This window comes from Lucilia cuprina, chromosome 3 (assembly GCF_022045245.1).
Source record: "Lucilia cuprina isolate Lc7/37 chromosome 3, ASM2204524v1, whole genome shotgun sequence".
NCBI lineage: Eukaryota > Metazoa > Arthropoda > Insecta > Diptera > Calliphoridae > Lucilia > Lucilia cuprina.
In genome coordinates this window covers 54,739,530-54,744,677 of record NC_060951.1, presented here as the reverse complement: position 1 = coordinate 54,744,677, position 5,148 = coordinate 54,739,530, and the positions used below count along the sequence as shown (strand labels likewise).

Below are 5,148 nucleotides of genomic sequence, written 5' to 3'. Positions count from 1 at the left end.
AGTTATAATAATAATTTCAAATAGTGTGAAAGTTAGAGTAGTAGATGAATAAACCTTCCTAAACTAAGAATTTACTCCAACTCCACGACAATAAACATTTTGTATGGAAAATATAGTGTAAACTTTCTTCAATAAGAAAGTAAAAATAATATAAGAATTACAACCCATTCTCTACTTCAATAGTAAAAGCAAAACAGCAACCAAAAAAAAAAGAACAGAGTTCTTAGCTAAAAACTCGTAAATTTGAATTTTGAAAATAAGGTTTGTATGTAGATGTTGTCTTTTTTTCTGCTCCTTACCGCACTCTGCTTTCGCTAATGAAGTTTTGCTCTTCAATTTTATTTTCTATGCAACATGGTGTGTTGTAAGTAGAAATGTGTTTTGTAATACCATTAAAATAGTCGTAGTAACACTAACATAAACTAATGCCTTTAAGCAGCATTTGAACGCCGAGTTCCCTTCAAGAAGCAAATATAACAACAACAAGAAAAACGCAAACTAGGAGCACACAACTGTTAACTTAAGAAGGTTGTTGGGTTTGTAATCGTTAGTCGTTAGAATGCTAAAGTGTAATGGTGTGGAGTGGTATGGTGTAGAGCAGTGGAACACTAGTATGTATATAGTTGTAACAGTAGCAGCACATTAATCTGTAATGGCTGCGAAAAACGGGCCATTATTGTAGATTTTATTTTAAATTATTTTTTGGATATTTCTCTATGTTTATGCGAGTGTGTTTGATTGTTTGAATATAAGTTTTTCTTGTATAATCCGCAGTAAAATTTTTTTAAATGGTATTAGAATATCAATGAATGAATGAATGAATGGTTTTTATTATACTTAAATTATTGTATATTGTAGCTTAATGTTTATACAATTTTTGTGAATGATAAAGTTATTTTTAAAGTCTTGAAAACTATTTTAGAGGTTATTTTTAATTAGCAAATTTTAAAAGAGATTTGTAGGGCAGAAACTGTATACAAGCTTTAAATTGTTTAATTATGTTTTTACTTAATAAAATAAATTTCTTTTAGTCGATTCTAAGAAATTAAAATAATATTTATTAAATTGATTAATAAGGTGAAACTTTAATCTATAACAACAAGTTCAAATTCTAATTTGGTCTCAAAATTTCGCCATTACATAAGTTTGATTTATACATTTTTTGTCTGTTATGTCTTCATGAATCTTAGGGATAGATCTTAAGAAAAAATCCATTATGACCCCGACGTGATTTGAACACGCAACCTTCTGATCTGGAGTCAGACGCGCTACCGTTGAGCCACGGAGTCTATGAAATGCAAAAATAATTGCATAAATAGAAAACTGCATTTAATTAAAATGAAAGAGATAAAAAAATTTGATTAAAAATAATCACAAGTATATATGTACTGTCTTCGATCGTATTTAATACTAAGGCAAATCGTGTACATTGAAATTCTCTTATCATTTTGGTTGCAACCAACGGCAAATTTAATTCCTTCATTTCCGAAATTACTTTCGCAAAGAACATCTCAAACCTTATCGTGGATAGTGAGAGAAAGTCATGATCTTATTATAATGGCAGTTTTATATAAATGCAATAATTATTTTTAGGCAATTATTATTTGGAAATTTCGATTTCGATCACCATTCGATCCTACTATCTTTTTTCCAAAACATAATTTTTATGACCCCGACGTGATTTGAACACGCAACCTTCTGATCTGGAGTCAGACGCGCTACCGTTGCGCCACGGAGTCATATATACTATTACATTAATCCAATTGTTAAGACAAAATCGTATCTAAGTATAAAATATAGTTTTTACATTTAAGTGATCTTGTTAAAATAATGTACCAAATTTCTTTTAGAAATTTCCTTAATGGGTATAAGTATATACGTATCTTTTTATATAAGAAAAAAGTAAATTGACCCCGACGTGATTTGAACACGCAACTTTCTGATCTGGAGTCAGACGCGCTACCGTTGCGCCACGGAGTCCACAATAACTGTGTCGACAATTCAAGGATCTAAAGCATAAATAAATTAACTTAGGAAATAAATTTAAAAAGGGAAAGGAACTTTTTCATGGACAATGAAATTCATATTTAAATATCATTTTATTATTGGGATATATACCTATTTGTTCCAAAAAAACACAGTTTCTGACGCGCTACCGTTGCTCCACGGAGTCTACCAAATATACGCAAATCGAAAAGAACTTATGCGATTAAGATTTTAAAGTCAGAGAAATAATTTCAAAACTATATCAAGTTTAAACATTTTAACTTAAAACAAAATCATTGAGAAGAATAAAAAGAAACAAACAATTTTGCCAGAATATCAATGTACATACAAATCCTTTATCTTGAGAAATTCAGCTACAGTTTTTCTGTTACAATTATAAGGATATTTATTTAAATTAAATATTCCTATAAGGATGATTCAAAAATGTTTTTTCCAAAACATAATTTATATGACCCCGACGTGATTTGAACACACAACCTCCTGATCTGGAGTCAGACGCGCTACCGTTGCGCCACGGAGTCAAATAAAAAATTATGAAAACACTTAAATAATACCGTCGATAAAAAAAATTTTAAATTATTATTCAAGAAGATCTTAAATTTAAAAATATATAGTAATTAAATCGGAGAAATCACAATTCATAATGCACTCTTACTTTCTCTTTCGTTATCAAATTGCATTTTTCGTATAATTTTGTTTCTTAACATTTCTGTACAGAAATTAAGAAATGCTATCATTAAGAAGTCCTTTTGAATCAAAAAGTGCCTTCATTGACCCCGACGTGATTTGAACACGCAACCTTCTGATCTGGAGTCAGACGCGCTACCGTTGCGCCACGGAGTCTTGAGCCAACTAACCACAATTGTTAATGAAATCATTCCACTAAGCGATTTAAAAATATATATATTTAAAAAATCTAATCAGATTTAGGGTCAAATCAGAATTATGCAACTTCTGAACAGTATTTAAAATGGTGAAAAGAAATCACTTTATTAAAATAGTTTTTATTTTTAAAAAAATAATTTTCAAAAAATGAATTTCTTGACCCCGACGTGATTTGAACACGCAACCTTCTGATCTGGAGTCAGACGCGCTACCGTTGCGCCACGGAGTCCCACTAAAACAAACTAACTTCAAGGCCTTCATATATCTGAAGGCAAACTGGACCTTTTCAGATATACATATTAGTTAAACTTAAGTTAAACGTCTACACTCGGGCGTTTAAATTACAGCACTTAAGCAATTTTAAAATAAGTTATTTGGCTTAAAAGTAAATGATCTTAAAAAATAAAAAGACCTTAATTATTGACCCCGACGTGATTTGAACACGCAACCTTCTGATCTGGAGTCAGACGCGCTACCGTTGCGCCACGGAGTCTGTTAATAAATTAGTGGACAAATGTTGATTAAGTGCTTTTGTATTATTTTTATTCATTTAATTTTAATTTGTTTTGGTGGCACACATCTCAATGATGTTGGTTCGTACCCGCATGAGGTCTTAATTGACATTTAAACAATAATGACATTTAATGCAATATTATGGTGATAAATGTATTAGTTAATGCGAATGGGTATTATTTATAATTATGTATTAATATTATTTGATTGTATAAAAAAGTAAAAAAAGAATACGAATTATTGACCCCGACGTGATTTGAACACGCAACCTTCTGATCTGGAGTCAGACGCGCTACCGTTGCGCCACGGAGTCTGTTTACTTGTCGGATTTTTAGAAGTGATTTTAAATGTGTGACAATGAAAGTGATTTATTAATAGTCTTTCTCTAATAAATAAGTGCATATATATTAAAGGAATATCGGGTGTGTGAATAATGTTAAGTTATAATCTAGGAACAAGAAATGGATTACAAAAATATAAAAGATAATAATATTCATAAATGCGAACGGTGTCAAACATTTCAACTTTTTTACTGCAGAAAAATATTTCCTTAAAATAATTTAATGATCAGGAGTCAAAAAGAATATCCTGCATTAAATATTAAATTTCCTAAAAAAAACTATTAGAAAATTTTCCCCATTTTTTACCGGCAAACTTTATCAAAAGGAAAATAAAAAAAGTTCATATTAAATAATAAAACACTCATCTTTCTATTTAGTAATTTGAAATTAATATAATTATGAAAAGCATTTACAAAAGGAAAAAAACACAAACTCATTCCCTTGCAAGTACATAAATATTTTCAAAAAGAAACTCTAAAAACCATTATAATTTTCTAATATCTCATAATATTGATTTTTATTCTTTTGTTTTGTTTGCCTTCAATGCCTTCATCAGCTAGCCAGCCAGCCTCCCGTCCGCCAAAAAGGAAAATAAAATCCAACACAAAAAATATGAATCTCTTTTTTTGGGAAAAAAGGAAAAATTTTAAACTTATTATCGACAAAACTAATACATAAGCAAGTTTTTTCTGCTTTCTTTTCATTCTTCTAAGGATGAAATGAAAGCAATGAAAGAACAACAACTACAATAAGAAAAAAATCAAAATTAGTAACAAAATACAACACAAAGGCAAAGCAAAAAAAACTATAGAAGAAAAATCTTAAAAGAATAAATAAATAAAAAAAGTTAAAAAAATAAGAAGTACTACTATTACTTGTTCATGGTACTATAATCTTGAATAAGCGTGTATTGGCATCATCATGTTATTTTATTACATGTATACAAGTATTTTTACCAAAATATATTTATTCCTGTTGTATACATAAAAGACGAAACATGCACAGGAACAAAAACAACAACATCAGCCAATACCAAATGCTGTTTCAGCCATTAAGAAACTACTACCACTACAAATAAAAGCCCACACTACTACTACTGCCACGATTACAACAAGGACATTGTATAGAACCCAGCAGGCAGTAGTTAGAGTTCGTCTTTCTAATTGTATCAGGAATCTAATAAAAGCTTCATTTATGGTTGTTTTTTAGTATAAAATTTCTAAACTTTTACCCTCTTTAAATACAAAGTTCATTTTGTTTTTGTTTGGTTTTGTGTTTTTTTCATTTATGGCGAATTGTTTGCTGGTCTTTAAAGTCTAATACTACTACATACAACTACAACTACTACTATTCATTGTATTAGAGATAAGTATTTATTTCCGATTTTTTCTTTTATGTGTTG

At 29.6% G+C, this 5,148-nt stretch overlaps 8 non-coding genes across 8 annotated transcripts; all 8 read right to left on the bottom strand.

The window, feature by feature from the left end:
* Window positions 1-1,217: 1,217 nt before the first annotated feature.
* Window positions 1,218-1,289, bottom strand: Trnaw-cca. The gene has a single exon. It is a non-coding gene; the product is annotated as a tRNA-Trp (tRNA).
* Window positions 1,290-1,667: 378 nt separating this feature from the next.
* On the bottom strand, window positions 1,668-1,739 carry Trnaw-cca. The gene has a single exon. It is a non-coding gene; the product is annotated as a tRNA-Trp (tRNA).
* A 169-nt stretch (window positions 1,740-1,908) lies between these two features.
* On the bottom strand, window positions 1,909-1,980 carry Trnaw-cca. The gene has a single exon. It is a non-coding gene; the product is annotated as a tRNA-Trp (tRNA).
* A 476-nt stretch (window positions 1,981-2,456) lies between these two features.
* Trnaw-cca lies at window positions 2,457-2,528 on the bottom strand. Its single transcript has one exon. It is a non-coding gene; the product is annotated as a tRNA-Trp (tRNA).
* A 250-nt stretch (window positions 2,529-2,778) lies between these two features.
* Window positions 2,779-2,850, bottom strand: Trnaw-cca. The gene has a single exon. It is a non-coding gene; the product is annotated as a tRNA-Trp (tRNA).
* Window positions 2,851-3,049: 199 nt separating this feature from the next.
* On the bottom strand, window positions 3,050-3,121 carry Trnaw-cca. The gene has a single exon. It is a non-coding gene; the product is annotated as a tRNA-Trp (tRNA).
* Window positions 3,122-3,313: 192 nt separating this feature from the next.
* Window positions 3,314-3,385, bottom strand: Trnaw-cca. Its single transcript has one exon. It is a non-coding gene; the product is annotated as a tRNA-Trp (tRNA).
* Window positions 3,386-3,646: 261 nt separating this feature from the next.
* On the bottom strand, window positions 3,647-3,718 carry Trnaw-cca. The gene has a single exon. It is a non-coding gene; the product is annotated as a tRNA-Trp (tRNA).
* Window positions 3,719-5,148: the final 1,430 nt, after the last annotated feature.